Genomic DNA, 15,004 nt, shown 5'->3' with positions numbered 1-15,004 from the left:
TATCCAGCTCATACATGTTAGGGATACTGTAGTGATATACTCGGCCAGGTATTTTACAATCTTGTTCATATCACCAGCTGTATTGCAGAAAAGCAAACAGGGGATTCAAGGGATTGTTACTCTACCCACCCGATTGGTCCTAAGCCACCGCCTTCTAGGAAATATAAATTGAAGTACATATGAAAATATATTGTTAAATGAATTTGTGTGAACGTAATATGAAGTTTGTTGAGCGCAGTAAAATGTGACAGTAGAGCAGAGTAAAGACAGGTTTTGTGTAACGTATTTTGTTCCAAAATTATGTTTGTGAAAATATAAAAATGATCATATGAAGATGCAGTTTGAAACAAACAATAGAAAATGTAAACGTAAATGTGAGATTTCCTAGGGCTTGGCATGACTAGCCGATTGATCGTATCGGGCGAATACGACGCCAGAACGTCTATACCGAATTAGAGGCCAAAGATGTGTATTGGCACCCACATCCCGGGAAGAAGATGCGCACATGCAAACAAGTACGCATCATCTCCCCGGGATCCTATGGGGCACCTCAACATCCAGGACCCTCCTCTCCGGCTTACGGGCCGCCACCAACAGGTGGCTCCATTTTCGGGGGGAGTCGTACCCCTCTGCATGGAGATACAGCCAGCATTTTCTATCCCCCCGCCGGCAAGGGGCGATATGTTTTGTGGGAATAGATAAAAATTCTTTCTATTTCTGTGCATTTTCAACAGTGAGACCAACACGGAAAAGATGCAGGAGTTTTGGTTATGTAGAAAAATGTGACGAGTTTGACTTTGATGATTCAGATTTAGATCCAGATTATGATGATGGTAAGTATTGTTCATACCAGTCAGTTCATTAGCATGTAGATATACAGGGTGATCAAAAAAAATGTCCCAGTAACAAAGATTAATATCACTTTTAATTATGGAGCTATCCATTTTGTCACTAAGTATTATTAAAATAGATAAATGTAAATTTTAATCTGTGTGTACATTTCTGTGACAAAGCACTTCTGTAGGAAAAAGAGGGTCATTCAAAATGAACACCGATTTTGCATAAAAGAGCTACAAACGACCTCAAAATCGCAAAACTGTCTCATATGATAAGTGTTTCGCGTGTCTAATACTACATTTTAAATTATTGTCTTGATTCAGGTCACATAATTTATATTTAACTATAGAAATGATATTTTGTGAAATTGATAATTATGGTGCATAATTTTAAACATCAAATTTAGGGAAAATATGAACATACAGAAAATATGACTTCTGATTTAGTTTTAAAATTCAATAGTAATTTAAAGACACTTCTGCGAGAAGGTATTTCTAAACCCGTTTTTTATGGGGATGTGGTTTACAAACTTCGTAAGATCTTGGGTCACGGTAATTTTCCAAATGTTTTTGGAAAGATTATCAAACGTTTTATTAAAAGAGGTTACGACCCAACTGTTTTGAGACATACCGCATGTTTGGTGTTCAACCCGTTTACAGTTGGACACTACGCTTCCCTCTTTGATTGCGTCTGACGGAAGAGGGGGAGGACTCTATGATAAGCAGTTTTTAAATCCTACCAGGACTGAACTGTTTTGATATTTGTCTTCTGGCCTGTTTCGTCGGGCCCTTAAGGGTGTTTCTCTTGTTGCTCTGTCTTCTGAAAAGGCACTGAGTACATACGTTTTTGGTTCTTAAGGTTTGTTTTTTTATATATTTATACACGAGCATTTTTGTGTTTTACATGCCATGCCTTTTTGTTTCCATTACGTGTGTAAGAGATTCACCTGGAGGGGATTACTTTTATTTACACTGTCCCATGTCTTTGGAACATGGTGGGGGTAAGAGTGAGGTTAGGTGCACCATAAACCGGTTTAAGCTCTCCAGTGGTGTTTTTGCCACTGACCGTTCCAAGGCGGTGCCCAACTGTGTTCCTTTGTTTGTTCGTTTCGTCTTATGTGTTGGCTTTGTGTGCGTGTGTGTTGTTCGTTTTGTCCTTATGTGTTGGCTTTGGGTGTGTGTGTGTGTATGTGTGTGTGGTGCACGCGTCTGCGTGCTGGGGGTTTCGTTTTGAGGAGGCTACGTTCTTGGTGCGTGACATTCCCTGTTTGATAATTTTCTTTGTTTTTCATTATTGTGAAGTCATTTTGTCCTTAATATGTCATATAGTTTAACCTTTTACATAAAGGATGAAATTTACATTTCTAAGATTTCCGTCAATAACAAAATCAAAAATACAGAACTGTGTCTTAAAATGTTACACCGGTTTCTTACTGGGACATGGTTTTTGGATCGCCCTGTATAAATACAATTTACTTGCTAGGGTGTAGCAGTACAGCAAACACATATTGAAACACATAAATCTTACCTTGAGCTTACTGGCAAGAGTTTGACAATAGCAAGTATGACTGCAGAGAATAGGGTTAGTACTGGTGTAGTTTCCAGGAACACTGGTTAGGTTAACTACCCACCAGTATATAACTGAAATACAGTTGAAAACAGGCGTTAAACCCCATACAAACCAAACGAAACCAAAACTGTCTGTCTGAATGTCCGTCCCTCTGTGTCAATTTTGGTGAAATGTTTGCATGTAAGCAGGTTGGGAAAAAAGTACTGGGCCAATTCCTTTCAAACTTTACACATGTCTTCAGCATCATTACGCAATCTCTCAAAACAAGTTTGATAACTCTAGCTTTTATTTTGTCGAAATAATGCGCTTTTTTCACTAAGACATTTTAGTTTAAGTTTGCATGTAAGCAGGTTGGGAAAAAAGTAATTGGCCAATTGCTTTCAACTACATACATGTCTTCAGCATCATAAGATGACCTCTCAAAACAAGTTTGATAACTCTAGCTTTTATCTTTTTTTAAATTATGCCCCTTTTCAACTTAGAAGTTTTGGCTAAAGTTTTTTTGTATATATCTTTAGTTTTGTTCAATAGGCAAACAGAGGAAAAAGAGTCGATATATTGACAGTGACAGTGACAGTGACAGTGAGCCTACAAAAAAGTCTGCATGTGAGTATATTACGGAATAAAAAATGTTTAGATTCATCTTATAATTTTCAGTTCATCATCACAAGGGCAATAAATAGTCAAGAGGAGATAACTGAGACATGGATATGTTGCAAATTTTGGCCCTAGGCAAATTACTCAGAAACAGATGAGTGTAAGCATCTGTAGGCAGTGCTCTTGTTAACTTAAAATTCTGGTTAAAAGTTTTTCATTACAGTCAATAACTTGAATACTATCTAGGATGTTGACTTGAACTTCAAAAAGTTCTTCCGTATCAATATATATTGCTGCTGAGACACATCCCATTACACAGATTTGAATTTAAGCAACCAGTATATGAATCGTATGAAACAGCGAAGGAAGACAAATGATACAGGACACACTGTATTCAATCAAATCGTTGCGAAGAAAATACGCCTCGCTAGAGAATCGAACCCAAGACCTCTAGATCCCCAGACTGACCGCTATACCTATTGAGCTAACCTAACCTTTTCAATATTCCTGAATATTTTTAGGCAAAATAAGTTCAATAAGTTTTTTTTTTTTTTTTTTCTTTTTTTTTTTTGATAATCCTATCTTGCTTGGTCAACCATGTTAAATCAGATTTTAAAAATACTTCCCATTGATAACTTATTTCAGTGCCAATGGAATTTAAGTGAGTGTTAGGTTGCATTCCAAGAAGTTCCAAACAAACCTGTAACACATCCAAAATAAAATCATAATGCAACAGTATGTTACTGAAGTTACTCAAATATTATTACTATTTCATGAATCAGTATACTTGATAAAAAAAAACATGAATAGTTATATTCATGAATTTCATTACAGTGGGTCCAAAGAAGAAATGGAGTGACAAAGAAAAATCAGAGTTGAGTGAGCTGGTATCGAAGTCAGTTGTCAACAAAAAGCCACCCAAAAAGGCTGAAGTGCAGAAATTACAAGCGCATAGCAGTGTGCTGAAATCCATCAAATGGATAAAAATAAAACACCAAGTGCAAAAAATACGCTGTGCAGAAAAACTTCTGCAAAAGTCTTAGATATATGTTACAGACTTTAAAACTCCAGTGATGCACAAGTGAGCTTTTGTGATCGGCCATACATCTATAAACTTTACTACATACTTCAAGTAACATGTCCTGGTAAACCACTGGGCAACAGTTTCAAGAGAACTGAACAGGAATAACATAGGCTAAATCTTGACCAAAGTTACACAATGAAGACAATTCCTTGCAGATCTCCAGTTGTCATGGCAGCCAAAAGCAAAAAAAAAGAAAAATTAAATCTTAAACAAAGTACACCAAATTTTATGTATATATGTTAGTGAGCTTGTTATTTTACCACTTTCAGTAACAGTTAAAAGTAGAATTTTGAACTTTTGGTCTAAACTCATAAATTCCAAAGAGCAGAAGATTTGTAATATTCTATACACAGGACTTCATACGAGCTTCTACTCAATGAAAATGTTCATCCTAGTTGGATTTGTTTTATACATGATAGTTTAAATGACGCTGGTTTATCAAATTTTTGGTAAGAACAGAAAGTTGTTTTCCTCTGTTACTTTAAGCACATAGTTCCAGACTGAAAGACCAATTTTTGCAACAATGGTATGGTATTGTTAACAACTCAAGTAAATGTTAGAATTACAGGACATATAAGCAGGATTTCTAGTTTGAGGACTATTTTAACATTTTGCCTTCTAACCTTGCAAATATATTATGTAAATTTAAATGCCTAAATCGTAAGTTACAGTTGAAAAAGGAAGGTTCAACAATAAAGATAGAGAATTTAGAGTTTGTCATTTATATAATTGTAACCAACTGGATGATGAGTTCCATTATCTTTTTATGTGTCATCACTTTAGGTTAGACAGAAGAAAGTATCTAAATGAATACTATACTAGTAATCCAAATATTGTTAAATTTTCACTACTTATTAACAGTAGAGATAAAAAGGTATTACTGAAACTAGCTGTTTTCTGTAAAAAGATCATGTTTGCTTGCAAGTAACCTCAGTTTCTCATCCTCCGACATTTTTATGCCCCCGTTAGGGAGGCATGTAGTAATTACACCGTCACCTACAAAAACTTGTCGACTTAATAACTTTCGCATAAATTGATAGATTGATTGATTGAATTTATTTTTGGTACACAGGTATATATCTATAAAGTGCAGGTCATTTGTAAATCTTTTTTTCGTTCCAGTAATTTTTGATGGAGTTATGGCCCCTTTTTGACTGAAAATTCCATTGCAAATACTTGTCCCCTTAATAACTTTTGAATAGATTAACAGATTGAATTTATTTTTAGTACACAGGTTTATATCCATAAAGTGCAGGTCAAGTTTAATGCTTTTTCTGGTCCAATAATTTTTGATAGAGTTATGGCCCCTTTTTTATTGAAAATTCTGTTACAAAACTTGTCCTGTTTATAACTTTTGAATGGATTAACAGATTTAATTTATTTTTGGTACATAGGTATATATCAATAAAGTGCAAGTCAACGTCAATTTCTTTTCCAGTCCAATAATTTTTGACGGACTTATGGCCCCTTTTCGACTAAGAAATTTATAATTTGACAAAACATTCTTACAAGGTATAGATATGTCAAAAAACACCTAAAAATTGGAGGTTCCATCCATGTTGTACCACAGAAAAGTGGTCTCGGTTTGGCCAATAATAAAAAAGTTACTAAAAATAAGCTATTTATAGTAACGTAAAAGGGAAGTTATTAAAAAAAATATTGTAAGTGAACAAAAGAAGGATCTGCCAAATAAATATGTTGGCATAAATGAAATTTCAGATCAGAATCTTCATTAGTTACGGAGATATACCCATTTTAATTTGAAATAAAGGGAGGTAATTTGACATAAAATCAGTCCATAGTTATCTACCCTGATTGTCTCATTCCAACTCATAACAATAATGAAATTTCAAATAAGTCCTATAAGTACTTACTGATATAAATCCATTTTGATTACAATCAGGGGGGTAATCAGATATAAAATAACTCTGGAACCAGTACGACTGGATCTGATTTGTCATGGAATCCAAGATTTATTGTTGTTGAAGATATTTTGGAAGTTTGTATCAAATAAAACCATAAATGAAGTCTCTATATGGCTGCAAAAGCCGAAATAGCCGATTTTCGACCTTTAAGGGGCCATAACTCTTGAACCCAAGAAGGAATCTGGCCAGTTCAAGAAAGGAAGCAAGATCTTGTGGTGATACAAGTTGTGTGCAAGTTTGGTTAAAATCAAATCATAAATGAAGCTGCTATTGTACAGACAAGGTCAAAATAGCTAATTCTGGCCCATTCAGGGGCCATAACTCTGGACCCCATTATGGGATCTGGCCGGTTCAAGAAAAGAACCAAGATCTTATGGTGACACAAGTTTTGTGCAAGTTTGATTAAATTCAAATCATTAATGAAGCTGCTATTATGCAGACAAGGTCAAAATAGCTAATTCTGGCCATTTCAGGGGCCATAACTCTGGAACCCATAATGGAATCTCGCCAGTTCAAGAAAGGAACCAAGATCTTATGGTGATACAAGTTGTGTGCTAGTTTTGTTAAAATAAAATCATAAATGAAGCTGCTATTGTGCAGACAAGGTCAAAATAGCTAATTCTGGCCCTTTCAGGGGCCATAACTCTGAAACCCATAATGGGATCTGGCTAGTTCAAGAAAGGTATCAAGATCTTATGGTGACACAAGTTTTGTGCAAGTCTGGTTAAAATCAAGTCATAAATGAAGCTGCTATTGTGCAGACAAGGTCAAAATAGCTATTTTTGGCCCTTTCAGGGGCCATAACTCTGGAACCCATAATGGGATCTGGCCAGTTCAAGACAGGAACCGACATCTTATGGTGATACAAGTTGTGTGCTAGTTTGGTTAAAATAAAATCAATAATGAAACCACTATCGTGCAGACAAGAAATTGTTGACGGACGCACGGACGGACGGACGTACGCTTGCACAGACGACGGACGAAGGGTGATCACAAAAGCTCACCTTGTCACTATGTGACAGGTGAGCTAAAAAGACAGATATACAGATAACAAGATTTATATGTCACTAAGGCAATTTTCAAAGGAATGCTCTTGTAAGAAAACATGTCACTTCAAACACCATTTCTGTTAGGCTAGCGCAATAGTGGCATGGTTGAGTGTCCAGCTGTCACACGACAGGCTCCGGGTTTGATTCTCGGTCGAGATCAAGAGGTTTTCCTCCAAGGGTTCTTTTTTATTTATTGACAATTTTTATTATCTTTATTTTACAAAACCATGTGAAAGAAGAAAACGTAGAAACTCCCTAGTCCAAATTGGGAATATTACTGCAGTTAACGCTTAGGAAGATTAGCCAGTTTCGACAAAAGGCCTAGAAATATGTATATTTGAATCCCTTCCAGTCACAAATACCACTACCTTGAAATAAGACAAGGCACTAGTCTGGTTACTGGTTCATATGTGTGATATAATCAATACAAGGCATATGCAGTGGAAATGTCTTTTATTTTATATGACGAAAATATAGAAAATATACACCGGACATATGTCTGCATATAAGCAACACACATAGGTGGGGTCCAAACTGCCACCGCAACGTAAAAGTATAACATGTTACCAAAAATTAAGTAAATAATAAGACTAGACAACTGTGAACTCATATTATACTACCATCAAGTAAATAAAAAAACTAGAATAAAAGTAAGCTCTTAAGGCATGGCATGTTAGCCTACAATCGAGCAAATATAAAACAAAACTAGGACACAATATTCTTAACATTTTGCCAACTTTAAGGTGGTGGCTGGGAAGGGGGAAGGACAAAATTTATCTGAGACATCTTCTAGCCCTGAACCTGCCTCATCTTCTGCCCGTTCCTTCTTTATATCAGAAATATCTTGCTGTTCATCAGGACTTCTTTCCATTCTCCAAAGTTATAATATCACACTTACCTGAAAATAAATTAAGTCAAAGTTACAGCAACACACATATGAGGGGACTGGAATTTGAACAAACTAGCACATCCAATAATCTTTTTCAAGTTTGCAGCTTCATACTTATTCAAATTTCTATCTATCATTAAAGCGAAATCAAGTTGCCCAGTATCATTACTGTAAGACAGATAGCTGGTCAAAGTGTGTCAACATGATTTCAATGCACACCACTCGCATATCAATGGCATGACTTAAGTTTTCTACAAGAAAAGTGAAAGTATCACATCAGATGTTAATGCATTCAGCCAGATTGCAACGTGGTCACATACCTGATGGTTTATGTTTAACTATTTTTCCTCACCTCAACGCAACAAAGTCGTATCTTATTATAAATTTATAATAAGATACAACGCAACAAAGTCGTATATTATTATAAATTTATAATAAGATACGACTTTGTTGCGTTGAGGTGACGAAATTCTTGTTCAAAATTAAATAGCTCCGGCAATGTTTCTGTTATCAGCAGTGGGTGATCACTTGAGGCACCCATGCTAATCATAAATACCAACTAATCAATAGAAAGATCGTTGTCGTCCGCGATGCCACTAGACATGGGCCTAAGCAAGGTGACTAGAGTGACTCGAATAAATTCCACTATGTTCAAATCAATAATCCCTTCCTGTCATAAACCACTACCTTAAAATAAGACAAGGCACTAGTCTGGTTACTTGTTCATATGTGTGATATAATCAATACTAGGGATATGCAGTGGAAAATAATTAGTGTCATTTATTTTATATGACGAAAATATACACCGGACATATGTCTGCATATAAACAACACACATAGGTGGGGTCCAAACTGCCATAACAACTTATGCTTGCACGGACGGACAGTTGTCACTGAATGATGAGCAGTTACAGTAGTTCACCCTGAGTGTAGTTATACTCGGGTGAACATAGTAAATAAATAATATATTCTTTCTGTAATTTAATATTTATATTATAAACATCGAAACAACATCATTTAACTTAATTCAGATTGTGATTAATTAAAACAACTTGAAATGTCTTTACCAATGTTTGAAATATGGTAAAAAAAATTTCAAGACAAAAGAAATGACACTATGTTTATTCCAATATTTCACATCTGGGTAATTAACACACCGGACCGCTAAATAGTTTAGCAGGCAGGTTAATTGTATAGATGGTCCATGTTTGACATGTCTGTTCTTTGTGTGACTGAATAAAAAATTGTGCAGATTACGGAGTAGACATATCGTACAAAAATATCAGAATGTCCCTAAATATTGTCCGGTTTCCGGGGTATGGAAGATCTGGATTGGGGAGTTCTATTTCGTATACAATTAAGAAAGAACGAACCATGACTTTGAAAATTGTCCGGTGAGGGTCCGGATTAGGGAGTTTCTACTGTAATTTCCTTTTCAAACAGTAACATGATTACTATATTAGTAAATCATAGGTGAAAACATTTACATTTCACAATAAGTTATTTGGTAATTTTGATATTTTTTTTCAATACTTGCCACATTTCAAAGTTAAAACAAATTCAAATACATTTTATTTGCTGTCATTTTCTGAACTTTCTTTTGACAATCGTGTACAGTATGTTAAAGACATTAAGAAATAAGTAAACCTGCGAGCAAAGTATTGTGATGTTGTAGAAAAAAAAGGTTTCACAGAAATTTTCATTTTCCTGGATAAAATTTCAATTTCTAAAAGAACCAAAAAGGTAATACATGTATATGTAAAATTAATGCATATTCATCCTATGAGGGGTACTATCCTGTTGACAAAGTTTGATATCATCCTGTGACCTGTATATCTGGAGTTATTTGCCCTTGTTTTGACTTAGTACATAGAAATCTGGACTATTTTGGGAGTTAATGATAATTTCCCAAACTCTGTTAAAGCTATCCACTTTAAACTTGGAATAGTTATTTACTATCACAAGGGGAATCCACAGTGACATGGGATATCACCCTGTGACACAATATATCTGGAGTTACTTGCCCTTGTTTCAACTTAAAAGCTCCAAATACACTTTCCAGCACTGAGAAAAGCCGAGCATATGCACCGCTAGGCGGCGCTCTTATTTTGTATAGAGTTACAACATTCATGCCCATGATTTAGCTGATGGCTTAGTTATTGATCATGAGAACAATTCAGTCTTATGTAACAATTCTTTTCATCAAAGTTTTTTTGCCAGCAAGAACTGGGTTTGTTTTCATTGTATGATTTTTTTCTATGTGAATTTCACCAGTTAACCCTTACCCTGCTAAGCATGACATAATAGGCGTTGCCACCAGGCCAGTGTGCACATCATTCTGTGCAGTCTGACCAGGCTCTTTACTCTAGGCTGCTGAAATTTACATTTTTATCTTGAAATCCCATAAATATATAATGAACTGTTCCAAAATCAAGTCTGAAGTAGTCCATTATTTGAACTTAGCAGGATACAGGATAATTGGATCATGTCTGCAGCTGATGGTTCCATATTTCCTAGCTGTTTGTTTTATGTTATCCATAACAATATTTTTACTCCACTTTCCTGAGAATAGTGGGGCTATACCACTCGCCCTGGTGTCTGCGTCGGCGTGATCCTTCTTGGTTAAAGTTTTTCGGCAACCTTTGTTTTTCTGTCATATCTTTGTTACTTTTGCTTATATCTTACTGTAACTTCACATAAACATTGTCCAGTATACAAACAATCTATGTATAGGGGCTGAGCCCATTATACCTAAGGTCAAGGTCACAAAGCTGTTATACTTAGGTTATTTTTAAGGTTAAAGTTTTTCGGCAATGTTTGTTTTTCTGTCATATCTTTGTTACTGTTGCTTGTATCTTACTGTAACTTAACATAAATATTGTCCAGTATGCAAACAAAGTATGTGTAGGGGCTGAGCCCATTATATCTAAGGTCAAGGTCACCAAGCTGTTATACTTAGGTTATTTTAAAGGTTAAAGTTTTTCGGCTTCTCTCATATCTTTGTTACTATTGCTTATATGTTACTGTACCTTTACATAAACATTGTCCAGCGTACAAACAAAGTACGTGCAGGGACTGGGCCCATTTTATCCAAGGTCATGGTCACCAATGTCTTATACTTAGGTTATTTCTAAGGTTAAATTTTTTTCGGCAACCTTAGTTTTTCTGTCATATCTTTGTTACTTTTGTTTATATCTTACTGTTAGTTCACATAAACATTGTCCAGCATACAAACATAGTGTATGCAGGGGCTGCGCCCATTATGCCCAAGATCACCAAGGAGTTATGCTTGGAATTATTTTCATGTTAAATTTTTTCGAAAGCTGTAAAAGATAATGACTATAAATTAAAAATATTTGTTTATACTCATCATCTGCATGTGTGGTTGACAGAATTATGCCCCTTTTTACCTAATTTTTTTTTGGCAATCTTTGCTTTCTGGATATTACTTTAATGCAATATAAGATAAAGACTTGAAACTTAAAATGTATCTTTATCACCATCATCTGCATGTTTGGTAATAATCCCCATAACTCTGATTTTTATATTTTTGACCAAATTATGCCCCTTTTATACTTTAATTTTTTTTTAAAAACTGCATTTTATGGGCATAACTTTGGTACTATATAAGATAATGACTTGAAACTCAAAATATATCTTTACCGTCATCATCTGCATGTGTTGTATCAATCGTAATAACTCTAATTTATGTATTTGATGGAATTATGCCCCTTGTTGTATCTTCCTTTTAAAGTAGAGGTCTCTTATTCATACATATATTCATTTTACTGTCAAATCCCCGAATAGTGGAGCGCGCCGTCTTACGGACAGCTCTTGTATTCTATCTAGTTTTTTGTTTTTTTCAGTCTGACCTCTAAGAAAGCCAGCCATTCACTGAAATGATAGCACTAATGTAAAAGTTACATGAAATACATATGGTATCACTTGGTTATTGACATGTGTTTATATATTATGAGCCAGAAATCATGTTTAAATTAAATCTATGAAAGCGATTAACCAGTGTTGATTCACAAACTGAATAACCAATATTTGACATGTAGCTAGACTAGTATCCATAATTATTTAATGCATGCATGATGCAGCAGTGTTACCAACCAAAATAAACTGTGAATTTCGCATGAAATGCAGTATTATTTGAATTGTAAGCATCTAATGAATAGTAAATTTATTGATCTTCGCTAGTTTTATTTAGCCTTGAATAAAAGAAAATGATGCTTAACAAGTCCTGTGCCTCACTGTCATAAGACTGATGTTGATTTTTGTTATAAAAAAGAAAGAAGCCTTAAGTAAAGGTTATACTTTGGTTAAATACTTCCATTTTTAGCTCGACCTTTCTCCCAAAATGATCATTTACTCTATGATTGATTTGCATTAAGCAGCCATCTGTTGTAAGCAGCCACTTTTTCAGTTTCAGTTTTTCAGGTTTTACTGTATATCAAAATATGATATTAACTTTAATATGGATTTAGAATAAATATTTGGTTAATATTATGTCTTTGTCTTTAACTTGATGAGGTGTGTGGTCCAATCAAGCAAAATGGTGTCGTACAGGAGGAATATTTAAACGGCATGAAAAATGCAGCGGATTCTTTCAGTTTCTCCAAAATATTTGTCTAGTTTCGGACAGACAATTGGAAAGAAACTCAAAGTGTTTTGCTCACCCACTTGCTCGCCCCTTTGTTAGTGTTGGCATCCTTTTTTAGCTCAACTTTCTGAAGAAAAATTAGAGCTATTGCACTCGCCCCGGTGTCGGTGTCAGCGTCACCGTTGGTTAAAGCTTTTTATAAAGTCAAGTATCACTGTTACTATCAAAGCTATTGATTTGAAACTTAACATAGTTAATAACTATCAAAGTCGACAGTAGAAGAAACAATCCCCATAATTCTGATTCAAATTTTGATTGAATCATTCCCCTTTTTAGCTTAGAATGTTTGGTTAAAGTTTTTGATAAAGTCAAATATCTCTGTTACTATCAAAGCTATTGACTTGAAACTTAAAATAGTTATTTACTATCGAAGTCTGCACCAGGAGAAATAATCCCCATAACTGTGATTTGAATTTTGACAGAATTATGCCCCTTTTTAAGTTAGAATTTTTGGTTAAAGTTTTGATGTCAAATATCTCTGTTACTATCAAAGCTATTGACTTGAAACTTTAAAAAAGTTATTTACTATCAGAGTCTACACCAGGAGAAACAATCCCCATAACTGATTTGAATTTTGAAAGAATTATGCCCTTTTTTAACTAAGAACTTTTGGTTAAAGTTTTAGATAAAGTCAAGTACCTTGTTACTATCAAAGCTATCGACTTGAAACTTAAAATACTTATTTACCATCAGTCTTCACCAGGAGAAACAATCCCCATAAGTCTGATTTGAATTTTACAGAATTATGCCCCTTTTTAACTAAGAATTTTTTGTTAGAATTTTTGATAAAGTCAAATATCTCTGTTACTATGAAAGCTGTAAATACTTGTTTGCCAATAGAGTCTACACCAGGAGAAACAATCCCAATAACTCTGACTTGAATTTTGACAGAGTTATGTTTCTTTCTAACTTGGAATTTTTTAATTCGCAAAACTCTAATTCAGGGTCAAGCACTGAGAAAAGTCTAGCACTGTCTTCCGGACAGCTCTTGTTTATATGAGCTGTAATCTCGGTAACCACCAAGGGGAGTGGATTGAAACTTTACACACTTGTTCACTGTAATGATGTAGCTTGAATTTTTGTTGAGCCCACTTGCAGAAGCGAAGACATAGTTGTCCAAATGGCTGTTCGATGTATGTGCGTGCGCCCATGCATCCGTCCGGATTTGTTTGTCCGGACCATAACTTTGACATGCATGGAGCAATCTTGTTTATATTTGGCATGAATGTTAACCTCAGTGAGACGGAGTGTCATGCACAAACCCCAGGTTCCTATCTCAAAGGTCAAGGTCACACAGGTCCAAGGTCAAATTCAAAAATGACTGTCCGGAGCATTTCTTCATGCATGGAGGGATTTTGATTCAACTTGGCACAATTGTTCACCATCATGAGACGGAGTGTCATGCGCAAGAACCAGGTCCCTAGGTCTAAGGTCAAGGTCACACTTAGAGGTCAAAGGATACAAGAATGACAACTTTGTCCGGAGCATTTCTTCGTCATGCATGGAGGGATTTTGGTGTAACTTGTCGTGATGAAATAATGCACGGAGGGGCACCTGGGGTCTTCCTCCACCATTAAAGCTGGAAAGTCGCCATATGACCTATCATGTGTCGGTGCGACGTTAAATCCAACCAAAAACTATAATTGTGTTTTGTACACTTCTCTTGCAGACATACTAACATGTTTATTCCCATTATTTTAACTGGGAGACCATAGTATAGCATTGAAGGTTCCATGTGCACCGTCGTATGAACACATCTGTCTCTAAATTGTTTCTTTGTACTTTAGCATGTGTAAATGTGTAATTGTTGTTCTGCTCAACCCGGGGCCAGAGGGCGGCATGTATTTCCACTACCTGTCCATGAACAGGCTCAATGAAACCGAGCCTGCAACATTTTCGTTTTTGTTGTGTTGAGCGACCTGTGGAGTTTCACTTTTTCTATTTGTAATGAGCACATTATTAAGTTTCATGTAATTCTAATGTATTCCATATTTATTCAGTTATAAGCATTTTTGTATTTTTAGACATATAATTATGTGTAGAATCATAAATATAGTATTATGAGGGGTATGTTTATAGTCAAGTTTATAGTTTATTGTCACTGACTAATATCATCATTATAATGTACACTCATACATTTTTAGCTCACCTGAGCAGGTGAGTTTTTCTGATCGCTCGATGTCCGGCGTCCGTCGTCTGTCAACATTTAGCTTGTGTATGCGATAGAGGCTGTATTTTTCAATTAATCTTCATGAATATTGGTCAGAATGATAATCTTGATGAAATCTAGGCCGAGTTCGAAAATGGGTCATCTCGGGTCAAAAACTAGGTCACTAGGTCAAATCAAAAAAAACCTTGTGTATGCGATAGAGGCTGTATTTTTCAATC

At 35.3% G+C, this 15,004-nt stretch overlaps 1 long non-coding RNA gene across 1 annotated transcript; it reads left to right on the top strand.

The window, feature by feature from the left end:
- Positions 1-733: 733 nt before the first annotated feature.
- LOC123555419 (uncharacterized) lies at positions 734-4,503 on the top strand. The gene is made up of 3 exons (XR_008365944.1): positions 734-833; positions 2,938-3,012; positions 3,838-4,503. It is a non-coding gene; the product is annotated as an uncharacterized LOC123555419 (long non-coding RNA).
- The last annotated feature ends 10,501 nt before the right edge of the window (positions 4,504-15,004 follow it).

This window comes from Mercenaria mercenaria, chromosome 10, assembly GCF_021730395.1.
Source record: "Mercenaria mercenaria strain notata chromosome 10, MADL_Memer_1, whole genome shotgun sequence".
Classification (NCBI taxonomy): domain Eukaryota; kingdom Metazoa; phylum Mollusca; class Bivalvia; order Venerida; family Veneridae; genus Mercenaria; species Mercenaria mercenaria.
This window is presented reverse-complemented; position numbering and strand designations above follow the sequence as displayed.